The sequence below is a fragment of the Dermacentor andersoni genome, chromosome 3, assembly GCF_023375885.2.
Source record: "Dermacentor andersoni chromosome 3, qqDerAnde1_hic_scaffold, whole genome shotgun sequence".
In the NCBI taxonomy this organism is placed as follows: domain Eukaryota; kingdom Metazoa; phylum Arthropoda; class Arachnida; order Ixodida; family Ixodidae; genus Dermacentor; species Dermacentor andersoni.
The window spans coordinates 169,513,414-169,536,190 of NC_092816.1; the positions used below are offsets into that span (position 1 = coordinate 169,513,414).

The 22,777-nt window shown below is 48.1% G+C and overlaps 1 long non-coding RNA gene across 1 annotated transcript; it reads left to right on the forward strand.

Annotated features, from left to right (window-relative positions):
* The first annotated feature begins 1,206 nt into the window (after positions 1 to 1,206).
* On the forward strand, positions 1,207 to 2,471 carry LOC140216470 (uncharacterized). The gene is made up of 3 exons (XR_011893153.1): positions 1,207 to 1,246; positions 1,324 to 1,401; positions 2,314 to 2,471. It is a non-coding gene; the product is annotated as an uncharacterized lncRNA (long non-coding RNA).
* Positions 2,472 to 22,777: the final 20,306 nt, after the last annotated feature.

A 22,777-nucleotide genomic window follows, 5' to 3' on the forward strand; every position in this document is an offset into this window, starting at 1 on the left:
CACCTGCGCCGACTCCGAACACGCTTACGGAGCCAATACCGAGATACGCCGGCTCGTGCAAATCGCGGTGTTGACTAGCGTAGTGAAGCTTTCCGCTTCAAAAAGCAAGCAAGCAAAACCAAGCAAGAACGTAGTCACAGCCGAGCCATACAACGCTTACGCATTAGGAGACAATTCTCAGAATTTCTGTAACTCTTTCCTGTTACTAATTGAAGTAACCTAATAGTTCACTGTTGGCACTGATGCCGACATCAGTTGTGTCTAGTTCAAGTTCTTTACGTATTTTGATGTTGTCGTGCTTGCTTGCAACCTGTATTGCTTTATTACTCATGCAAGATTTAATATTGTTTACCCGTTAAAATCCACGGACGGAGTGGCAGTATGAATAAAACGATAGAAAATAAATAAAGATAATAGTTGAATAATTACCGCCTATTTGCTATGGTTCGTTGGAAATTGCGGAAAGGCTCCATACTAAGCTAATCTTTCTCGTAATGATTCATCCCGTGCCTTCAAACAAAATTGTCTTAATGACATACACATCAATGGTCCGTCCCTCTTTATTTGTGAACGAAAGGGGTAGAGCGCATTCCTGCGTTACATAGGACAAGCACTTATTGCCGCAACAGGTACCGTTCGCGCTCCGCTTGTTATAGTGGAGGCAGCCAGTTCGGGTCGATCCACGGCCCGAACATTAGAGTATCAACTTAATGTAACCATGAGACGTAGCACAGATGAAACTCAAATCACTTGAGCCACACAGAAAATGTTTCCTTTCATCTATCACCGACATGTTCAGACGTGTCGTTTGATCTATGCTTTATAGACCAGAACACGCTAGCCTCGCACCCAGGCTAATCGAACGCATACTCTCGCACCCGGATTGCTCGGTCGACCAGCGCCATTTTGTTCTGGGCTGCCAAAGCGTGTTCGCCGGCGACCAGCAGACATGGCTAGCGCTAGCTCTAGGACTCCAAAGTGCGGAAATGTGCCCGTTCACGCGAATCCAAAGTACAAGAAGTCATCTGGGCATCGTTGCGTCGTGTTTGGATGCCAAAATAACCAGCGGAAAAGGAGCAGGTTGCTTAGCGCTGTTTGCGAAGAGCACAATACACGTAGGGAATCGTGCCGGTGCGGTGTTTTCAGCCTGCACCGATTTCCATCCGCAACGAAGAATGACAAGCTGCGCCACCGGTGGATAGCTGTAGTGAATAGGAAGAACTACCAACCCAGTGAAAATGCACGAGTGAGTATTCGATCTGTGTATATTTTGGTGCCACGTTCAACTTTGCGCCCTACGAACGTAATGTGTGTAACACGCAGGTTTGCTCCGAGCACTTTCTGGACAAGCCCACAGAGCAGAATCCCGCGCCGGTGCTTCGCCTTGGCTATAACAAGAAGGCAAGCCTTTTCGTGTTTTCATTCAGGCAGAGCTCCCGACGGTTAAGCGGAACAGTTGAGTTTGCGGTTAGCGATACTTGCAGCTGCTGCACGGCATGACCATTAAGCGTGAACGAGAAGTTGTAAACGATAGTATGTTGCCCTGCTGGTGAGCGTTATTGCTAATGAAAGTAAAACGAAGTCTGCTTGTCACGTAGCATGCGTCGACAAAAACGTAAACAACGACTGCTCGTCGCCGAAGGCGTTCTTGCAGCACGCCTGTCTTTACGAGCTGGTGTCATTCGTAACGAATTCATTTGAGCATCCTGAGCTCTAAACTGCGTGCGGGCTGTTATGCAGGGCAAAGCGCAAAATCTTTCCGTTCATAAGGCGAGGAAAATAAGGTGTTTAATTATTGTTGTATTTTGTAACAAAATTTTGCTCGTTCTCACCAGTTTCTTTTACTGTTTTCTAAGGGAGCGAAACAGGTCTGATACCAGGTAGCTGCAGTTGGTGGGGCTAATTTCTTGGAATGCAGGTGCGGTTGTTGTCTTGTACCAAAGGCTTCCCTGATGATGCAGCTTTAAGTAGGGATGGTAATTTTATGTGCCCTGTCATGGTTTGTGCAACTGTACAAAACCTGCATCCGTCATGCTCGCCCTGTTATATGGGCTTTGACTGCACATGTAGTTGAACATTATAACTACTGTAGTTCATTTTCCAATGAGTGCAGGTTTAGCATCGCATGCTGCTTGTTCGAGTACTGTAGGCTTGTGTTCTTAATGTTGTACTCTTAAGGGGTTGCACGATACAATTGGCCTGGTGCATTTTCTATTTCATTTTGAGAGGACTTTATGTCTTCGCAACAGTGATGGCATGGGAAAGAACTACAGCCCTTCTTACTATCACATATATATTGTTTTCAATGTGCAGGTGGTGAAGGGCAGGCGTCTGCTAATCAGGCAGTCAAACGACCTCGCCAGTTGGTTGCCAAACGCGGCCAACCCAGTAGTGACCATGACAAACAAGACCAAACTGAAAGTGCAGAGGACAATGTTCTGCGTGCTTTAATAAAATGTGGCACCAACACAGTGCTGTAAAATCCTTCACAGGTTACGTGGTTACCCGATGTATTCGCTTCTGCAGTCTGCACATCACTCAGTGTGGCCATTGCGGACTTGCATGAGGTCTTGAAGTTTGATTGAATCGAGACAGCGAAAATGACAGGCTAGAAAAAAACGCGAAACACGCCTTCCGCCCAGCTTAAAAGCCCAAGTTCGCTTTCGCGCCGGGTCGCATCTCCCGGCGTGGCAGCCCAGGCCTGATACTTCGCGGCGCTTGGGATAGATGGCGCGACCGGCGCTCATCAATATGGCGGCGCGCTTTGAATTCACGGTGTTCTGGTGTATAGAAACGATAATATTACGTTGTGAAACAAAGAAAAAGTGAGTGATGAGACGCAAATGGCGCGTCGGTTACACGAATTAGACTAACACATCTGGGAATGTCTCACACAATGCTGTCGGACTAAAGACGGCAAGACGGAGCTTGTCAGTCAGTGGCACCTGGTGAAGTGTTGAACGAAACAAAATAAGGATAATAAACTACAAGGAACTCGAAGTAAATCAGCAAGTTTCGATACATCGTATGATGGCTCGTCACGCGAGCTTCCGCATAATACGCAGGTGCGCGGTAACTAAAAAAGGCGCCACATTTTGCGCAACAACAAGACATGTCATTTGAGTGTCCTCGTAAGGGAACGGCAAAAGTTGCAGCCGACACGATGAGGATCACGTGGGCCGTTAGCGTGCCGCAGTGTGGCTACGACGCGCGGTCGAAAACCGTCAGCTGTCGTCCTCGAAGAAGGTGCACTTGGCGCCCGGGTTCATGCGCGAGCCAACCGGACAGTGAAACGCGTTCGCGAACGCCGCGAAGTTCGCTAGTGGCACGTTGCAGGCGTGCGCGGCGTCGCCGGCTGCCTCCTGGGCTGCGCATAGCACGTGACAGTAGGTGAGGAAGAAGACCTGGTCGCCCGACAGCTGCCCGAGCAAGGCCAACTGCAGCCCGTCCGCCGTCTTGTTCTTCTCCGAGGCGTGCTTGTACGCGCGGTAGGCCGTCTCCACAGCTGGCACGTGCGGGAACAGGCTGAACACCGGACGGTTGCTCGAGGGTGTCGTGCCGTCGAGGACGCCTTGTCGCGTCCAATTATTCATGCACGATATTTTCCTCAAGTACCCGCTTGACATCTTGGGACCCCACCAGAGCCGGTCAGTACTCGTCGAGTCGACCGTGCTGCCGATGGGATCGAATGAGCGGGCCAGCACGCGGGCAACGTAAGACCCGAGGCCGCCGTAGTTCATAGCGTCCGTGCCGTCTACGGTGAACATCGGGCGCTCGAGTGCGTCCAACGACACGCGCAAGATGTTCCTGTTGTACTCGTAGAACAACAGCGGCGCGCCTCCTTCGCCCATCCGCCGCCGGTAAACGTCCTCGTAGGCGTCGGTCGCCAGGAAGCCGCGCAGGACGGCGCTGGCCTCGAGGAAGCGCACGATGAAGCTGGACTCAGGGTCCTTGGGAGCGAACGCTTCGTACAGCGAGCGCCGTTTTCGCTCGTCGAAGAAGTCGTCCGTGGGGAAGACGTCGTGCGTCATCGAGTCCAGCTTGCGGACGGCCTCCTCCTTGGCGCCGTCGCCTGCCCAGCGGAGGCCACCGATGCTCTCCTTGGCCGTTGTTGTGAGCGTGGTGAACATGTCTTCTATCTGGCCGCGAACCTGAAATGCAGAGGCGGGGAGTGCTCTAGTAACACTTGTACTCTGCCTGCTAGAGTTACCCGACTACGAAGGTGCGTCACTCGCAGTAGTGCTTCGAGAAAACAACACCCGTCGCAAAAATAAAAAAGATCGTGCATGGCCATCCTCCGGGCCGCGACACGATACAACACTTGCATACGATTTCCTCACCTTTATCCTGCGCTTCGTCAGTGGTGCGAAAGGCTCTCTGACTACCCTATGGGCAACCTGAACCGGTCAGGAGACGCTACAATAGCTTGAGTGTGCAGCTGAAATAAGTTCCCATACAGCATCCAATAGGGAGGCCAGTAAACTAGTACGTTGTTTTGGATGATAACATACGCGCGTTTGTATGAACGTTTGATTTAGCTCTATGGGTGCAGCCAAGCTCTGGCCATACCCACGCGCATACATTCTATGCGCTCATACAATCTAGCACGCCGGTTCCCAGTCAAGCCAGAATCTGAACATTTGTACCTCAATATGAGTGGGAAATTGACGACGTGAAATTGTAGCATGTCAGAAAAACGCATCTCCATCGCTTAGCTAAATCATCTGCGAATCAAACACCTTGGGAAAATTATAACGCTGCTAATCAAGCGTACTTAACTGCACTAAAAAATGCTAAAAACAATTACTTATCTCATACATTACCCGAAATGCTTAAAACAGATGTCTCAAAGTTCTCGCTCGTTATTAACCCGTCTTCTGATGGCTCTATCACCTTGAGAGATGGGTCAGGTGACGTCATTTCAAGTGACGCTTGCCCTAGTCATTCTGAATGAGTCATCTGCAAATAATTTTTCCGTTTCATTCAACATTGATCCACCACACATAGAGCACTACAACTATCTTATTATGCAACCAATAGCTCTTCATTTTTCTGGTGTTGCTAAGCTCATTGATGATTTGCCTTTAAACTCAGCTCCTGGTTATGATAGTATTTACAGCAATGTTTCGGAAAGCAGTTCTGTAATACTTGCTAATATTTTTCAACAATCAATAAACACTTGTACTCTGCCTGCTCAATAGAAAATAGGGAAGGTGGTTCCCTTGCATAATTCTGGTAATAAAAGCTCACCCCTGAATTAGCGTCCGATTTCGCTTACCAGCACCTGTAGCAAACTCTTTGAACATGTGATATTTACAAATCTCATTAACTTGGCTCGCACTCCTTTTCCCCCTCAGTTCAACATGGTTTTTCGCAAAGCATTCTCATGTGAAATGCCACTAATATCAGAGACTACGTTGTACTTTACATCGTGCTTCCTGTGCTGACTGTGTATTTTTAAACTTTAGCAAAGCGTTCGACAAGGTTTGCCACAAACTGCTGCTATTCAGGCTGAATCTATTAAACCTTGACAGCAACCTGCTAAAATGGATTGAGTGTTTTCTTACTAACCGTTATCAATTTCTTACTACGAATAATTATGATTCATCATTGACTGAGGTTCGTTCCGGTGTGCCTCAGGGACCAGTACTAGGGCCCCTACATTTCCTGATCTATATAATGACCTACCTTCTTCATTGACATCTCACATTCACTTGTTTTCTGACGATTGCGTGATATATCGTGAAATAATCACTAACGACGACACTAATGCTCTTCAGTCTGACTTGGACTATGTGATTGATTGGCATACTACTTGACTAATGCAACTTAATATTAATAAATGTAAAGTTATGTGCGTGAACAGGAACCCGCAGTACCCTTCCTACTTACTATCTGAATAAAATTCCTCTAGAACTCGTTAACTCGTACAAATACTTAGGAGTTCATATAAATGCAAATCTAACCTGGAGCTTTCACGCTGAGTACATAATAAGTAAAGCTAATAGCATGCTTGGTTGCTTACGTCACCAGTTTTCCAAGACACCATCAGCATTAAAACTATTACCAGTGATTAGTGCGTCCCAAGTTAGGATGCTGTTGCACAAAAAACGTATATTTACAAATATTTACAAGTAAGGCGAGCAGCACAGGAGTCACAGCAGCCAATATGGCGAGGAGCCACCTCTACGTCTTCTTCATTGATGCTGGCCTAATGCGACATACTTCTGTGTCGCGGCAATACGCTGTAGCTGTGTGAGACCCGTACCATGAAAACCTTATTTGTTCACTCGAGCTTGTTCGAAATGATTCAGTCCGATTCATAATTTCAAATTATAACCGTACCACCAGCATAACATCAATGAAAGACAATCTATCTATTCCATCACTTGCATCTCGTATAACAATACCACGTTTGACACTGTTTCACAAATTTTATGACCATTCCTCCCATCACAGTAACTTCATTTTTCAGACTCATTACTTCTGGAGTCGCATCGATGATCGTCTTAAGGTCAGGCTTCAAACAGGCAGCACTAACACTTTCAGGCGATCTTTCTTTTCCCAGATCACCACGGCAGTGGAACCACATCCCCCACAAAATTGTCTGTATCGTCGACAACAAACTCTTTCGTAAGGGATTAGCTAACATTGTATAATTAGGAATTATTAACATGTTATTTCCTATGCATTCCATAGTTGCAAACGACTAAGGACGACACTAGTGAACATTGTATTAACAGTAATTATCCAGATGCTGTTTTGTTTACATTATCTGTCGTACTTGCAAACTATTCGGCAAGACATTACTTAACATTGTATGATTAGGAATTACTAATATGCTACATTGTTTATTTTTCGTAGGTCATTGCTATGCTTCCCGTTTTTACCGCTCACCTCTGTAATGCCCTCGGGCCTTGAGGATAAAAAATAAACAAATAAATAAAATAAATAAATCAATGGGCTCTGAAAATTGTTTCTACCACTCGCTAGGCTGTGTGCTAAGGCGCGGCTGTTGGCGAGCGAAGTTTCAGCGCTGGTGGCTCATAGCAGAAGGATCGTGCGGTTGTAAGCGGAGGAAGATAAGACATGAATAACGGAGTCGCTATAACGGAGACATGAACAACGGAGTCGCTATATTGTACTTGCCCAACATGAGCCCAACAGCCACGTCAACAACGTCGCTCTGAAGACTGCCACACTAGCACATGACAAGTTGGCATGGAATGCCAATCAGAGGCTGCAATTCGTAACGATTCATTTCATTTTCCAGCATTTTTTACCTTAATTATTGGGTGGCACATTGCAGTGCACCAGTTGGCTAAAGCACATTTCCCAAGAGGTGCTTTGTAGAGCAGCGGTGCAGAGAAGCTCGTTTCTGAAGCAACTTGCCGTTGTTTAATCTGCTGCTCACCATGCCAGCACACCTAGCACGGTGCTGGCGACGCATTTTACAGGAATAATTACGCTTGTTTTATTTAGTGCTCAATTTTGGAGGGGCACAGGTAGAAAAAAGAAAATATTGGGATGGTAATCACGTTGCTCTTGATTTTCTACCATACTATGGCGAAGGGGTAAAGAGAAGAAAAAAAGGTTGCAGCTTCCCCAGCAAGGCCAATAATCGATTGCGATAGCGAATTAGTAGGTAGCTGCACGAAATAAGGATAGTAGTTTTATCGGCCGCATAAACTTGTGAACAATCACTTACTAAATTAACAAAGAGTGTGTCACGAACCCACAGGTAAACATGAACACATCTCACTCGGTGACCGGGGAAACTCGCTGTAAAAACACTGGAGTGAGGAATCGCTGCAGCAGCAGCGAGCGAATTGACCTTCGTGCATCTCACGCTTCGACAGAAACGAAACGTCCAAAGCACAGCTCATACGAAGCTACCGACACAACGCGCGCTCTGCAAACATCGCAGATCGCTTTGAATATGAGGCCCGCGCGGGCGCGCACTTTGGACCATCGCAGATCGCTTTCAAAGAATCCCCCCCTTCCCTCGTCTCACCCCCGTGCCTCACGCGTGCGAGAGGGCGCGCTTTCGCACCACCTTCGTCACTCGCACACGCGAGATTGAGCTGCGTTCGCCGGCTCACCCTCGCACGCTTCCACTCGCACATACAGCATACGGCGCGCGGCGACGATTTTTCGCCCTTGGAATTTATACGGAACATCACGGCGACGGCTGAAATGTGCCCGGAATGTCCATATAATTGCTATCCCAATAAAATGTGACGAGAGGTTGCCACGTTGACAAGTGTTGCGAGGTTGCGCAGCTTTGTTCACTCCGCAATCAATGGTGGTCATACATTCCCATAATCATTTTACTTGAAACATACGTATTTCTCTTCGGTTAGGTTAAAGGGTGGCTTGATAAAATCGGCTGTAGCGAGAACAGGTTACATTATCAGTGTAACATGCCTTACCTGGGCATCGTGTAGAGGGAAGATGCCATTACTCGATTATCAATGGGTCGCGTGCACAGATGGCACCGTTGTAGCGCAATTCATGACGCAATGGGAGATCAATTTAGCCGCTCGCTCAGCGAAATGTCAGGAAGATTAGTTCTGGAGGCATTGGCTGGAGGCATTAGCTCGGCAGTGCATTTTTTGATCCGCGCGCAGTGATGGCGTTTGAGCGAGCGAGCTCAGCTATAGCAAATATACATCAAACTCAAACCTATGCTCATCAGGAGTTATAAAGCGTACAAGTGTGCAACTTGTTGCAGAAAGTTGGCGTTGCACGGCAATGGCTCCCCTCGCGTTCGGCATGTAAGGTCCAGAATTATAGCGCAGAGGCATGGACAGCACGACGATTGCTGATTCCCACCCACCACCGTTGACCACGGCAGGCCCACTGCCATTAGGGACAGAGGACGTTTGCAAGATTAGGCTATAGGACCCCCACCAGCTGTATCATAAGCTAAGCATGTGTGCTTTTTAATGCGTTAATAAAATTTGGAGGACGTTTAAGCTTCGCCTTTAAGAGTGGAATGCGAGAGGACTCAAAGATCCGTGGCTGCTTCTCACGCTTGCTCGAAGGTGAGCGTGCGAGCTTCCTGGCAGAAATGCGCAATCTTGCCCGGTACACAGATGTGTGCGTGAGCCACTCATGGCGGCTGCGTGTGCCATCTGTTGTTCGAAACGCTGGAAAAGTGGTTTATGTTTCAGTTTCCGCGTAACAGAATTGTTTTTTGGTATATTCAAATTGCAGTCCGACGCTATCGTGGCTGTAAGTTGTGTTTAGGTTGTACTTTACGATTTTTCAGAAGCATTTTATGTTGACCAATTTAATTAGTTCAGTAAGGCCTCTGCGCCACGTGAAGGGCCTGCGTGATTGTGGTTCGGAATGATTTTTCCCCAAACTACGTCTGAAGCTGAGGAAAGCGTTGGTTCGCGCTAGTTAGTAAACTATACTTAATACTTTTGAAGCGCAGAACTTACGAAAGCCACAAAGGGACAGGAACGGAACACGCGCTAATTTCGAACTATGGTTTAATGCAAGATGTTAATATACACAGAAAAACAGACAAAAAGAACAGGAAAGACAAGAGATTACATAACTAGGCATTTGATCGTACCGCCTAACATGCGTGCGTTACTAAGCAATTGTCACCAACTGCCCTCAAGAGAAGTTATTTCTTTGGCAGATAAAAAAGAGATAGTGAGCTAACGCACTAATAAACATCACTACTCGTTACTGCAGTTTCCAGGATCTCGCGCGTGTACCGATCTTTGTCTCTAAATAAGAATGCAGTGTTGTCAAAGTATGGCTTACACTTAGTCTCGTCAGTGTAATAACAGATGTCCTTGTCCTCCCTTTGTCATGGAAGAAAGAAGAAACATGTGCTTGCTGTGGTAAAGCTAGGGAAACAATGGAGTATGTTTTATTAGAATGTGAAGACGTCTGCCCAGCAGTCGATTTAGGCACCACTGGCCTCCTTGAAGCCCTTGGGTTCAGCGAGAGCAGTGGAAAGTAAACATGTCCGTAACAGAGATTAGTAACAGGCGATTGGAAGATTGGTGGAAGAAAGGTCGGGAAACGACAAAAAACGGAGACGCACAAAAGCGAAGTTCGCAATAGGGGATCAGAAAATTTGGTTGTGGGAGTTCATAGCGTTTTTTTTTTCTTCTTTAACCTAGGTAGGGCATTAGGCAGTATAATAGCAAGAGCGTGGTGGCGCAACCCTCCGCTTCGTTCCAAAGGGGACGCTCATAACATCCATCTCATTTTCCCCAATCTTCTTGAGACAATATGACGTCATGTGCAGATATGGAGTGACGACCACCTTCTTTCGATCAGACTACTCATTTCCATACAACTGATGAGACACGCGTACTTGCGTAGAAGAGCCTTAGCCGCCGCAACTGTCAAGTGTTTAGGATAAGCTGCTGAAGCTAGGCGCTGATTTTGTGTTTCAAAGCTTTCGTTTACACGATGCACGCACTACTTAAGTAGATTATGCAGGTACATCTGAGCGATTCCCCTTTTTACCACCTTTGTATGAGCTGACAGAAACGGCAACAGAAACACCTATTGCCGTTTCTGTCCGCTCACACGAAGCTGCATGGTTAAAAGGGGAGCCGCTCAGATGTGCCTGCATATATCCGCTTGTTTTCGCAAAGTGCATTCTCTCACCGTGTTCCTCGCTCAGGTTCCCCGTGCACCATTTATGCGGTGGCTGCCGATTCTCTGGCATGCCTCCGAAAGGTTCACCCCACCATCGATGCAGTTTCAAATCCGATTCAAGAACTTGTCGATATCCTCACCCCAAGTCTTGCCCCGCCATGCCAAAGGCACGACCTGTCCTTACATAAGCCAAGTTGGAAGCTCATTACGGCCAGCTTCTTTGAAGCCAGGCGACCTACATTCATGTACCGCCTGGCGCAGGGCTGTCTGCCGGTGAGCTACGGACCCTTCGCAGCCATCTCGACTCGAGGGATGTGCCCTTTTTGTGGTGGTCGGAAGGATACGCTCCACGTCTTTTAGCAGTTCTTGCTTCCCGCAGCTCTTTTTAAATGGATAGCTAGTCTTTAGCATCCCGGGTGCTCTGTTGCAGACAGTTCGTTTTTGCACCCTTTGCCGAAGCGGGCGATCAACCAGTTCGTACTTCTTCTTGTCCATTGCTCATACGAAGTTTGGCTAGCACGCTGTGATGCAGTTTTCGAGGGCGGGCGCTGGGCCTTCGCGAAGTGCCTGCGAAAGCACGGCAGGAGCGGCGGTTGCATCTCACCCGGGAGCGGCATCACTTAGGCGAGAAAAGGCTTTTCGAAGGGTGGGCTCGCCCTCCCGTAATCTTACAGTGGAGCTGCTAGAACCTCGGTTGGGTTTCTCTTGACGTCCGCAGCTTCCCCGAGCTGGGGAGAGAGAACTGAGAGAGAGTGAAAGCCGGGTATAAAAACAGCATTGTGCCGCATAGCGACGGCGGCGAGGGTGGGTGGAGCCTAGCGGGGGAGAAGGAGCGGCGCGGCGGAGACATAGGTGGTGTGAAGTCATTGCTCTCCGATAGAAACCCGCGCGCTCGCTTCGGCGGTCCTCTTAGTCAAAGTGCAAAAAATTATGCGTGGCTCTGCTATCGAAGACACAAGATACCAGCGGAGCTCGGGGAAACGCAGCAAAAGTTAGACTGAGTGTGCGGTCTGGCACTACATTGCTGGCCTTCCCTCAGCTCCGCTGGTCTCTGGTGTTTGCGATAGCAGAGCCACGCATAACTTTTTACCGAGTCAAGTGGAAAGCTCTCCATTTATTTATGAACTATGCGTCTAAGGTAGCTCGACTTGGCCGTGTGAACTAGTCGATCCACGTGTTTTTGTTCGCTTGAGTGGAACCCAGATCCAGAGCCGGCCCTGGCGCACCCTCGTGCAGTCGCGCTGCACCACGGACGGCTTTGCTGGTGTCCATGTTTGTTTGCCTTGACCTCTTTTGTATTAAGGCAATCCGAGGGTCTGTCGTGCTTGAGTCCCGCAAGACCAAAACGCCTGTTCTTGTGTTGAGTACAGTAGCTCAGTTCGAGCCGCTCCACAGCAGCCCCCATGTCCGGGAAGGACCGTTGGCCCGAACGTGAGCCCCCCGCCCAGTCAAGCGTGGTAGAGGGGGGTTGCCGCCGTCAATGTACATAATGATGCTGGGTTGATGACTACACGTAAGCTCTGAGAAGCGGCACCTCCGGGTGACAAGATCTCTTCCCATCTCGGAACGGTAACGTATCACGTTAAAACGTGCTTTACGTCGGTGTCGTTGCATCGAAGGAAGAAGCCATTACTCGATGACGAACGTGTCGCGTGCGCAAATAATAAATGACGCCATTGTCGCGGCATGCACTGCGTGCCCGCGCACCGCGCACATTGTGACTCAATTTTGCGCGGCCTGCCACATCGAAACCGTGCCACCATTAATGTATTCCACTTTTCGTGAGCGCAAATGGTGGCGAGCTCTCCTTCGGCAGCTGGTACACGTCACTACATCTCATTAGCTTTCCTTTCATCCCTCCATGGCCCTTTCTTCCTCTGTCCCGCCTTGCCTTTTCTCACATTTCTCATGTTACTTTTGCATGTTTGTTATTCGCCATTTGCACTGCTCAAGCCAACTATGACGGAGCCTACCCCGTGCCAACCTCTATGAGGTTGTACTTAGTAGTAGTAGCAGGCCTGCTTCCCGCGATTCCTGTATCCTCACTCCTCAATTGACTTTGCTGTCTCGTGAATGACCACAGGCCTCTTCTGCTGGAGCCAACTGCTGCTCATCTCGATTATTTTTTAATAAACGCGCGGCACCGCGATAAACGCGCATCACTGCCGCTCCCCAGCATATTATCTATTACCGGAGATCGAAACTAGGCTCCTCATCGCTGCTGTACCCTGCCGCCCCATTTTACTTCTCTTCCAACTATACCCTGTCTTGGTTCATAGGCTTCAACTCCGAAATTGTTTCTTTTTTTTTTTGTTAATTGACTTGTGTCACTATATTTCTTTTCCGTTCTCGGTATTGACAAACCCTTTTCATTTATTTTATTATTGGTCTTTAATACCTGCTATACATTCAAGGTGGTGCCGGCCTACCCGCATATTTCGTTTTTGCTTTCTTTTTTGCTATGCAGAAAAAACTAGGCAGTGGAGGTAGACGACAAGACCAGCCTGTCAGTATCCACATGGAGCAGCCAGGGTACAGCCCAACAGCACAGTTGTGGCCTGTACATCCAGAGCAGGTTGCAGCGTGCGCTGAGTACCACAGATGCTGTGAATTGGCTACGGCGCGGTTTAAACCCATCTTCATCGACAACGAGTTGTGCATTACAGCGAAGCCGTTAGCCTCTACGTGGTCGGCATTTTTCGTGCCTGACCGTGAAAAAATTATCAGCAGCAATGGCTCATTCCTCCCTAAGCAAGAAAAATGCAATGGCTTATTTCCTTCGTAATGCAGACGCAACAAGCACTCAGAAAAAGGAAGCGAACAGTGCATACATTCATTGGTATCACGCATACGACGTACAAAACAGAACGTGGCCCGCCAGGTGCTTCTGCAGCAGCTGGAGCCATAGGTCAGAGGGCCGCAGTGACGGGGTCACCTTCACCGAAAAAGAGCCGAGGGAGAGGGTATAGAGACTTTTCAAAGCAGGCCTATGTGGCACCTGAATAGCGCGTCGCGCAGCTTACAGAGCGCAAATTTCGGCGACGGCGTCGCTTGCGTTCCTTCCCAACAACAAGACATGCGGCGCGGTTAGCGCGCGATCGCTTTCAAACGGTTTCCTTTTCTTCATCCAGCACTGACTGACCTTCTCTAAATGAGACAGCCTAAAGCGCATCTGGATGCCGGAGACGCCCGCCAGGAGCACTTGCAGCAGTCGTCCCTCGGTGTCGAAAAGCTCGCGAAAGCTGCGGTCGTCTCCTCGGAAATGCTGTGCGCCGAGCAGCTCGAGCTGGTCGTCCAAGTAGTCTTCGTACACGTTCTGCCGCTCATACCCGCGTAAGGAAGCAAAAGTGCAATGGGTCATACCTCCTTAAGGGAGAGCCTACAAGCGCTCAGAAAAGTGAAGTGTGCATACATTCATTGAAATCGCCCATACAGCACAGAGAATAGCATGCGTTTTGAAACAAGCATCCGAACCATAAATTAAGCATTGAATAGCCCCTTAGCAGTTGTAGAGGTGGTTTTGCAACTGCTTCGGTGGCATGCATTTTCGAAGGGGCGGGATGGTGAGTCACTTTTTTTGCTGGTCACCCATTTATGTGCCCTAGAGCGCAAGTTTCACGTAACCCTCGGCGGCTGTGTCGCTAATAACGCCTACAAGACATTTTATAAGCTCGGGCCTCGAAGGTACAGTTTTTAGTCATGGCGCAAACCTTAATAGCGTGAGTGCCCTCCCTCACCTCGCTCGTGTATCGCGCTACCACATGCGGAGCCGCGAGCAGGAGTCCGAGGCGCGAGTCGACCAGCTGTTGGCAGGCCTCGGGTGCGGAAACGATGGCGCCGATGTCGGCGCTGCGATTGCCGAAGACTGTGAGCGGCTTTGCAGCCATGGCCCACAGGTACTTCTGCACCAGGATCCACGATATGGCGTCCAGCAGCTTTTCCGCCCTGTTTGCGTAGTCCTTCAGCAAGGTGTCAAGTTCCGTGAGCATCTGAAGGCTGTGCGCCACCATGAAGTCATCGCGGGTTAACAGAACGTGGCCCGCCAGGTGCTTCTGCAGCAGCTGGAGCCATAGGTCAGAGGGCCGCAGTGACGGGGTCACCTTCACCGAAAAAGAGCCGAGGGAGAGGGTATAGAGACTTTTCAAAGCAGGCCTATGTGGCACCTGAATAGCGCGTCGCGCAGCTTACAGAGCGCAAATTTCGGCGACGGCGTCGCTTGCGTTCCTTCCCAACAACAAGACATGCGGCGCGGTTAGCGCGCGATCGCTTTCAAACGGTTTCCTTTTCTTCATCCAGCACTGACCTTCTCTAAATGAGACAGCCTAAAGCGCATCTGGATGCCGGAGACGCCCGCCAGGAGCACTTGCAGCAGTCGTCCCTCGGTGTTGAAAAGCTCGCGAAAGCTGCGGTCGTCTCCTCGGAAATGCTGTGCGCCGAGCAGGTCGAGCTGGTCGTCCAAGTAGTCTTCGTACACGTTCTGCCGCATCAGCTCCTCGCGCAAATGCTGCCAGGTGGCGTCCATATCTCCGAGAGACAGTGCCAGTACAATGATCGCGCTGGGGCTGGTGGCTGCGTACACGTGTACCTGCAAGGAGAGGCGTGCACAGTGACACATACAGCAATGTCCAGGTAACCAAGTGCGAAAGAGAAAAACACACGAAACAATCGGTAGAGACCCCTTAATACTGCTTACATGTGGGAACGCTAAAGCATAATACAGCTCTTAGAGCTCGCAACGTCATGAAGGCGCCCATGAACGCACGCACTAAGCACGTCTTTAGTTTGCCACAACAGCGCAGCCGCCTTGGCATCGGGGAAGCGTGCTTATATCGCACCCAGAGACCTGGGTTCGATTCCTACCCTGACCCAAATGTACCAAATTTTGTTTTCAATGCCATTCATCTACTTTGCTTACAGGAACTTCCCTGAGAAATTTCGCGTTACTCCTAGCACTTATATGTTTTTACTCTTCGCGCTGTCGGCAATTTTTGATAGCATCTCTCGGTCACGGCGACACCGACGGATTTTGGCGTAATGGGGTACATACGTTTTTCATGCGGGAGCATTATGTACCCCATTAATGCTCCCGCACGAAAAAAGCTTTGTGAAGCTATTGTGTGAAAAATAGCAACTGCTGCACGGGTGAAAATACGCTTAGAAATTTTTGCCGGCAGGCTTAGATTTGTTTCACATGAATGGCAGACTCTCCAAGCGAGACGACCCACATGAGGTGCTGCCGATGGCCTCAATGGAGAACGTTAAGGTTACAGTTTTATCGACTGTCACGAACGCATAATAAAAAAAAAAGCTTGTCAGAGTGACCGGTTAAGAACCGGTGAGAAATAGCACTTATGAAAAAGAACCTTTGGGAGGTCAGCTCCAGGTTAATTTAATGGTCCACGTGGCAAATGAACTTGCGTATACCTGAAGTGAAACTCCCGGGATGACCCTTAAAGACGATTACACAATATATATATATATATATATATATATATATATATATATATATATATATATATATATAGAGAGAGAGAGAGAGAGAGAGAGAGAGAGAGAGAGAAAAGAGGTAAGACTTAACAGATGTAGTGGTAATAGAGACGTGGAGAATAATACAATTGTAACAAAAGTGGTCGGTCCCTATGCATGCTAACCACGAGATCTGGTTGAACTAGGAGGAGTGGGGATGACGCCGTCAGCATGGCACTGCGTGTTTCCACGTGCGTGTGCGGCGTGGGAGCATTTTAAATAAGGATAATAAAGTCTGCGGTTTTACGTGCTAAAACCACGATTTGATTATGAGGCACGCCCCAACGGGGGACTTGAGATTAATTTCAACCACCTGGGGTTCTTTAACGTCAGTGGCTGACCAACTATTCCTCAGGTGTGGGGGCAGCAAACCACAAACCATCTGGCCCTCCACCCTCTCTTTCTTATATATATATATATATATATATATACCTCAATTCACCGTTACGTGAAGAGAGAGAGCTTGCAAATGCATCTGTCAGTTTTTTTTAGGTTTAACAGACACAGGCATCATTATCAATGACACGTTGTGAACCATGTGGAACCGAAAAATTATGTGTATTTGATGTTTGACGTTGTATAAAATCTCAAGTTGACGGAAGGACAATAGGCAATCGGTGCCTTAGAGGTCCCTGACCCTTCACAGTAGAAGCAGTGCAGCGCTTATAAAAATGCACATTCGCTACAAACAATTTTAATGATTAAACGAAGAATTGTACTAGGGGTTTAAGTCTACAGCACAAGTTTAGCTCTAGTCAGTGGCGTAGCTAGGTCGTCTGGCACCCGGAGCACATAGGTCTTCTGTCACCCCCCTCCCCGGGTGTAGCCGGCGGAAAGAGGGGTGTCTTCAGACGTATATGACACCCCCCCCCCCCCTATCTGGCCCCTTGCACCCGGGGCCCACGGCCCCCCGGCCCCCCCTGTTGCTACGCCACTGGCTCTAGTTAAAGCAGTAGTAGGCATGCTAGTGCTAGTGTCGATGTTATACACAACAGAATACAATTAACATAAAGAACTTGCAATATTCACCCCAAATACTGCAGGTGTGTGCGACCTTGGCGAATTACAGTCCAGTCTCCGCCAAAGCTGTTTCTTTCGAGCAGGTCCAACAATAGTTTGTTTCCTCTAACTCTATCAGATATACTTGAATTAAACCCGCCGCGGTTGCTCAGTGGCTATGGTGTTGGGCTGCTGAGCACGAGGTCGCGGGATCGAATCCCGGCCACGGCGGCCGCATTTCTATGGGGGCGAAATGCGAAAACACCCGTGTACTTAGATTTAGGTGCACGTTAAAGAACCCCAGGTGGTCGAAATTTCCGGAGTCCTCCACTACGGCGTGCCTCATAATCACAAAGTGGTTTTGGCACGTAAAACCCCATATATTATTATTATTATTATTATTATTATATACTTGAATTAGAAAGTTGCTTGTATGACTTTTCCCTTTGAGACCTTGTCCACATGTAAAGCTTTCCAGTACTTCTTGTTCAGAATTCTTAAAAAAGCCAGTTACTCATCAACACACAGGATACTTCGAAAGAACAATAACCATGTCCCTAAGTTTTCCCAGATATAGGCAAGATGCATTGTTTAGTTGAACGAGGACACTGGAGAAATAGTCTACAAGCCTCGTATGACGCCTGAAAATAAAGGAAAAGAATGAGGGTTGAGTACTTATTTGCAACACTTCCATTTAAGTCGGGAACGTGACAATTTCACAACGCATTACGTTTAAATTGCTCCCTATTTTCACATAATTTGAATTTCATATCTCTTTTGCTCTTGCTTTAGGTATGTGGGAAACATTTTGATTAACGGCTGTATCGCTCCTTAAAACACTTGAATGAGTAACTTTCTACAAAGGATATAATGAAGCTACACAGAGTAAACATTTATCGCCCGTCACTCAGAACATGCTTCATACTTCAAAGAAAAATAAACACCGTGCCTCGCCTAGTTTACCAAGAATGCCGGGAAAATAGCTAAATGCGATGCATAACGCATGAAGATTGAGAGAAAGAGGGTATTCAGTGACTATTTTCGAACCACGTAAATAACCTGCACAGTTGGAACTTTCGGTACACATCACTAAAAGGTCGCCCCCATTTCGTCAAAATGAGAAATTGCTGCTGTTCTTGCTTCTGCAATGAAATAAGTGCAAGTCTAACTCCTGTGTAGAAATAGCCTAAAAATGAAATGGGCAACTTCACAAGTGACACATGCCATTAAAAAAATTCAGGTCGGCGTTATATTGGTATAGTAATGGCACTTCACGCTCACAAGGTCGTTTTCACCAACATTTCATTTCATTTCATTTTAATTCCTTAAAGACCCCGTGCCGGGGTATTACATAAGGGGTGGGTTACACAGAAATAAGCAGAAACCATTTGTTAGTCTATCGTGAAAGGCGATTGGTGACGCTTTCTATGAAGGTGGGTAAACCTAGGATAAATCGCGATTACACAAATAAATGTGGCTGTCAGACCTAAAAGAGGTTATTATTATTATTATTATTATTATTATTATTATTATTATTATTATTATTATTATTATTATTATTATTATTATTATTATTTCGTGGTGATAGAAGACTAAGACTGCAGCGCTATGTAGACTCTCTGGACATAGATTCAATAGTTCCTGCACTTGGTAATCCAGCGATTTCTTGCCGTGCGGCAGGTAATCTTTGGGTGCGGCTGATTATGATACTTTATATGGACCATTCCTCTCGCATTTAGTTTAAAAATAGCCAGCTGATCCTGTTTTCAACTTTGGTTACGGCGGTTCCAAAAAAAAAAAAAAAGACTGGGCATGATGCAAGCATTGCAAGCTGACATTTGTTATGCCGGAAATTAATTACCAGTGCCAGCGTTCTCCACAATGCGAACGTGTATGGCGCATCGCAACGAGGTACGGAAGACAGTCTTCGCTGCCCAAGCAGGAGATACGTACTAGAGAAATGCATTGTTACCTAGGCAATTTCCCAAAGAAAAACTGAGCAGATCCAACCCACACCTTGAAATCGGTGAGAAGCGAAGCTTTCGGGAAGCGGCTCATCAAATGCTACAACTTTGACCATTTGCGTCTCTCGCGTACAAAGCGACGGCTTGGCGTTGGCAACAAAGTAGTTGACGATGGCACGACAGGAGCGCACGTGCGATTGTGGCCTAATGGATAGAGCGTCGAGCTGCTCTGCTTGGGGACAGTAGTGCGATCCCACCATCGGGTGCATAAGCGAACATGTTTTTTAAAGCAAGATCTATTCGGCAAGAGAGCGTCCAGCGGCCTCCGCCGAGAGAACCCGGGAGGGCTCGGAAAGAAAGCTCCGCTCTGCAAGCGAAGGTTCCCGCACCTTGAAGAGCACGTTGATGTTCCAGCGGATGGCCAGATCGAGCAGCACGTCAAGCGGGTGCGGCGGTTTGTCCCAGGTGGCCCTGCCGGGCCACGGCAGTCGCAGGGACTTCTTCCAGGCCAGGAACTGCCGCACTTTGTGGCTGACGTTGCTCGGTCCGGAACTCAGGCAGGTGAAGTAAAAGCTGTTGGCTGTGCTCTCGTACTCCTTGCTGGTCGACTCCCTGATGCGAGGAGGAAGCAAAGTGACGCGCCGAAGAAATAAATTGGGCCGGATTGTCGAAGCCTGCTCGTGAGCGGCGTCCATGAATATAACAGCCGTTTGACGGATAAGTACTAAGGGAAGGCATTGCCACTTTCTGTTCGTGGCATAGTACCACTCATATTGAGGGACACTATGGTTAACTTTAGAACCCTAAAGGACTTGTTCAAAACTCTATTTGCGATAACTTCGCAATAATAGGCTAATTATTAGAAGAGCAACTGAACGGCGAAGCTTCAATAAACAAAAACTTCCCCAACAGCACACCACCGGCACGTCAGTGGGACGTCACAGATTTCAAGGTACCTTTCTTATTTGGACGTAGTGGGTGCTCGGCAGAATAAGCAGACTTTCACTCGCTCATCAATATTATTTTCTTTTGCGGGGAGGGGGGGGGGGCTGCAGGCTGTGCAACTACTCGCCTCAATGTTAGCTCACACTCATTGGCGCTCACTCACATTGCTACTTACACCCATTCATACTTACCCGCGTTCACTCATGTTCTCACTGGCTTCCACTCAAAGTTACGATCGGCTATACTCGCGCTCATACTCGTGTCAGCTCACTCAAAGGCACTCATTCCCGTTAATACTCTCGTCTACTCACACGCATGTATCCTCATTCCCGTTCAGGATCACGGCCTTCATCACTGATACTCAGACTGTGCCAGGAAACATTGTGGTTAACTGCCCCCGACACCGAGCGCTGTAATACAACAGCTGCCACAGACAAATGAATAATAAAACGTTGTGGCTGCGATTACGTTTTATTTTGCTGGCTGGCCCGTCGCCGATGACTCTGGAGCTGGCAGTTGTGACGCTGCCAAAAAAGGCGACCGAAGGCGCCGAATTATTGGGAATGGCTGCTCTTACAACGGAACGTTGTGTTGAATGTGTTCAACTCGCAAAGCCACAGGTGGGTTTGAAGCCAAAAGGATGAACTTTAGGTAAATCCACGTGCTGGCCACCCTTCCATGCTGGCTGAACCGTCACAGTTGCAGCTCCAACACACACTAGAGCGCCAGGGTTTCTTATTGCAACTTTTAACTCGCGATAGCGTTAAGGGCCCCGCGTCGCACAATACCCGGCGTCCGCGGCGCTGACCGTCAGAACGAAAAATCATCCCGAACCACAACTACCCAGGCCCTCTGCCTAGCGCAGAGGCGTTACTGAACTAATTTATCAAAGTAAATGTCAGAAAATTCGCAAAGTCCGACTTGAACACAACCTACAGTCACGCTAGCGTCGGACTGTAATTTGAATATACGAGAAAACACGATTTTGTTACGCGGAAACTCAAACACAATCCCCTTTTTCCTTGCTAACGGGCGTATGAGCCCATTGATAAATGAGTGCATGCAGCCTCTGCCTCAAGGAAGTATGAGACATTGCTCTGCCCTATACACTACCGCCGGATTGTCAAACTATGGTTTTGTATCGGGCGCCGTGTCGCATAATATCCGGTGTCGGTGTCGGCGTCAACAGGGCGCGATGACGCTATCGCGTTCCACTCTTAAGAGGGAGCTTGAGCTCGAGGCCTCCTATCTAAATGCACGAGGAAAAATCGTTTTCTCGGCAACCACTGCACCAAATTTGGTGAGGTTTGTTGCATCTGAAGGAAAATGTTAAAATCTAGTGACCAATGGCACCGAATTTCCGACTTACGCCGTCAAAGTTTCAATAAAGATTGTTAAAAATCGCAAATGTTCAGAGAACGAAACTATAAAGCTTACAACTCGGTAATTCAGCAATGAATAACAGCATAAGAATTCTCTAAATATCATGTAATAATACATCTAAAGCTGACAACATTGCTGTATTACACATGACTTTCAAGTCTATCACTAATATGTGAGTGGGACCTTTTAATACCCGTGTAGACGATGTAACAGATTCACGTTAGGACGAGAACTGACATATCAAATGTGCCCGCTTTGAATGCTCTAGTGGATGCAGTTTACCGAACTGCAATATCTGTTCTGGGTGTAGAGCAACGAATTTGTAAACTTCCTGCTTTTATTATGCGAAGCATACTAGCCGCACAACCACGCTCTTCCGTGCTGCGCCGCGCGCGGCCGCGTAGCTACCATATGACGTCATAACAGCTGCAAAAGCGGAGGCTCAACTCGTGCGCTCGCTTGCGGCCGCGTAGCTACATAGCCGGGTCTCAGCTCGTGCGCTCGCCTGCATGAGTTGTTTCTTCGTCTAGCCGAACCAAATATAGCCAAGCAACAGCAGTTCACCAGGCTAAACAGTGGTTCAACAACTAAAATAAAGGCTAGTATGCTTCGCATCCTGGGCTTAACCTTAGCTAAGCCACAGCCATTTTGTTTTTCAAACTTACCAATTATAGAAAATTTGTGTTAAAATTTCAGGTCTTCAGCCGGAATTCTGCTCCCACCAGTCACTAGAATTTAACCTCCTATCGCAAATGTAACAAATTTCATTAAAATTGGCCCAGTGGTTATCTCAGGAAGGCGTCTCCATGCTTTACTTGTATTTGAATAGGCGACATCGGAGTTGGGCCCGAGCTCAAGCTTCATCTAGAAGGCGAAGCTTAGGCGTCGTTCCAAGCTTTTTGTACGAGAGTTGATGGTTCGAGTCTGCCTGCCTCTGTACGGCGGTGGCTGCGAGCCGATGCATGTGCTGGTCGAACGGCAGCTCAAACGAACGCTTCCATTTGCCGCAAGCGTAGGCGAAGAAGTCCTCGCAGGGTTTGGCCGCCGGGTCCGCGGCGATGTTGAGCCAGAACCCATGCCATCGGCAGCTCTCGGTTGTGCAAAGTGGGATCGGCGTGGCGCCGGTCGCCGTGTCGTCTGCTCCGAGCCAGATGACCAGAGCGAGAAGCATCAAGGCGGCCACGGATACCAACGCGAGCCGAGTGCGCCGTTCAGCGCTGGACTTCGATTCTTTCTTCTTCCTTTCCTGCACGAGGTTTACAGGACGGCGCTGTGGAGGTCGGCCTCCAGAACAGAGTTTGCGGCAGCAATTCCTAGGGTGGTAA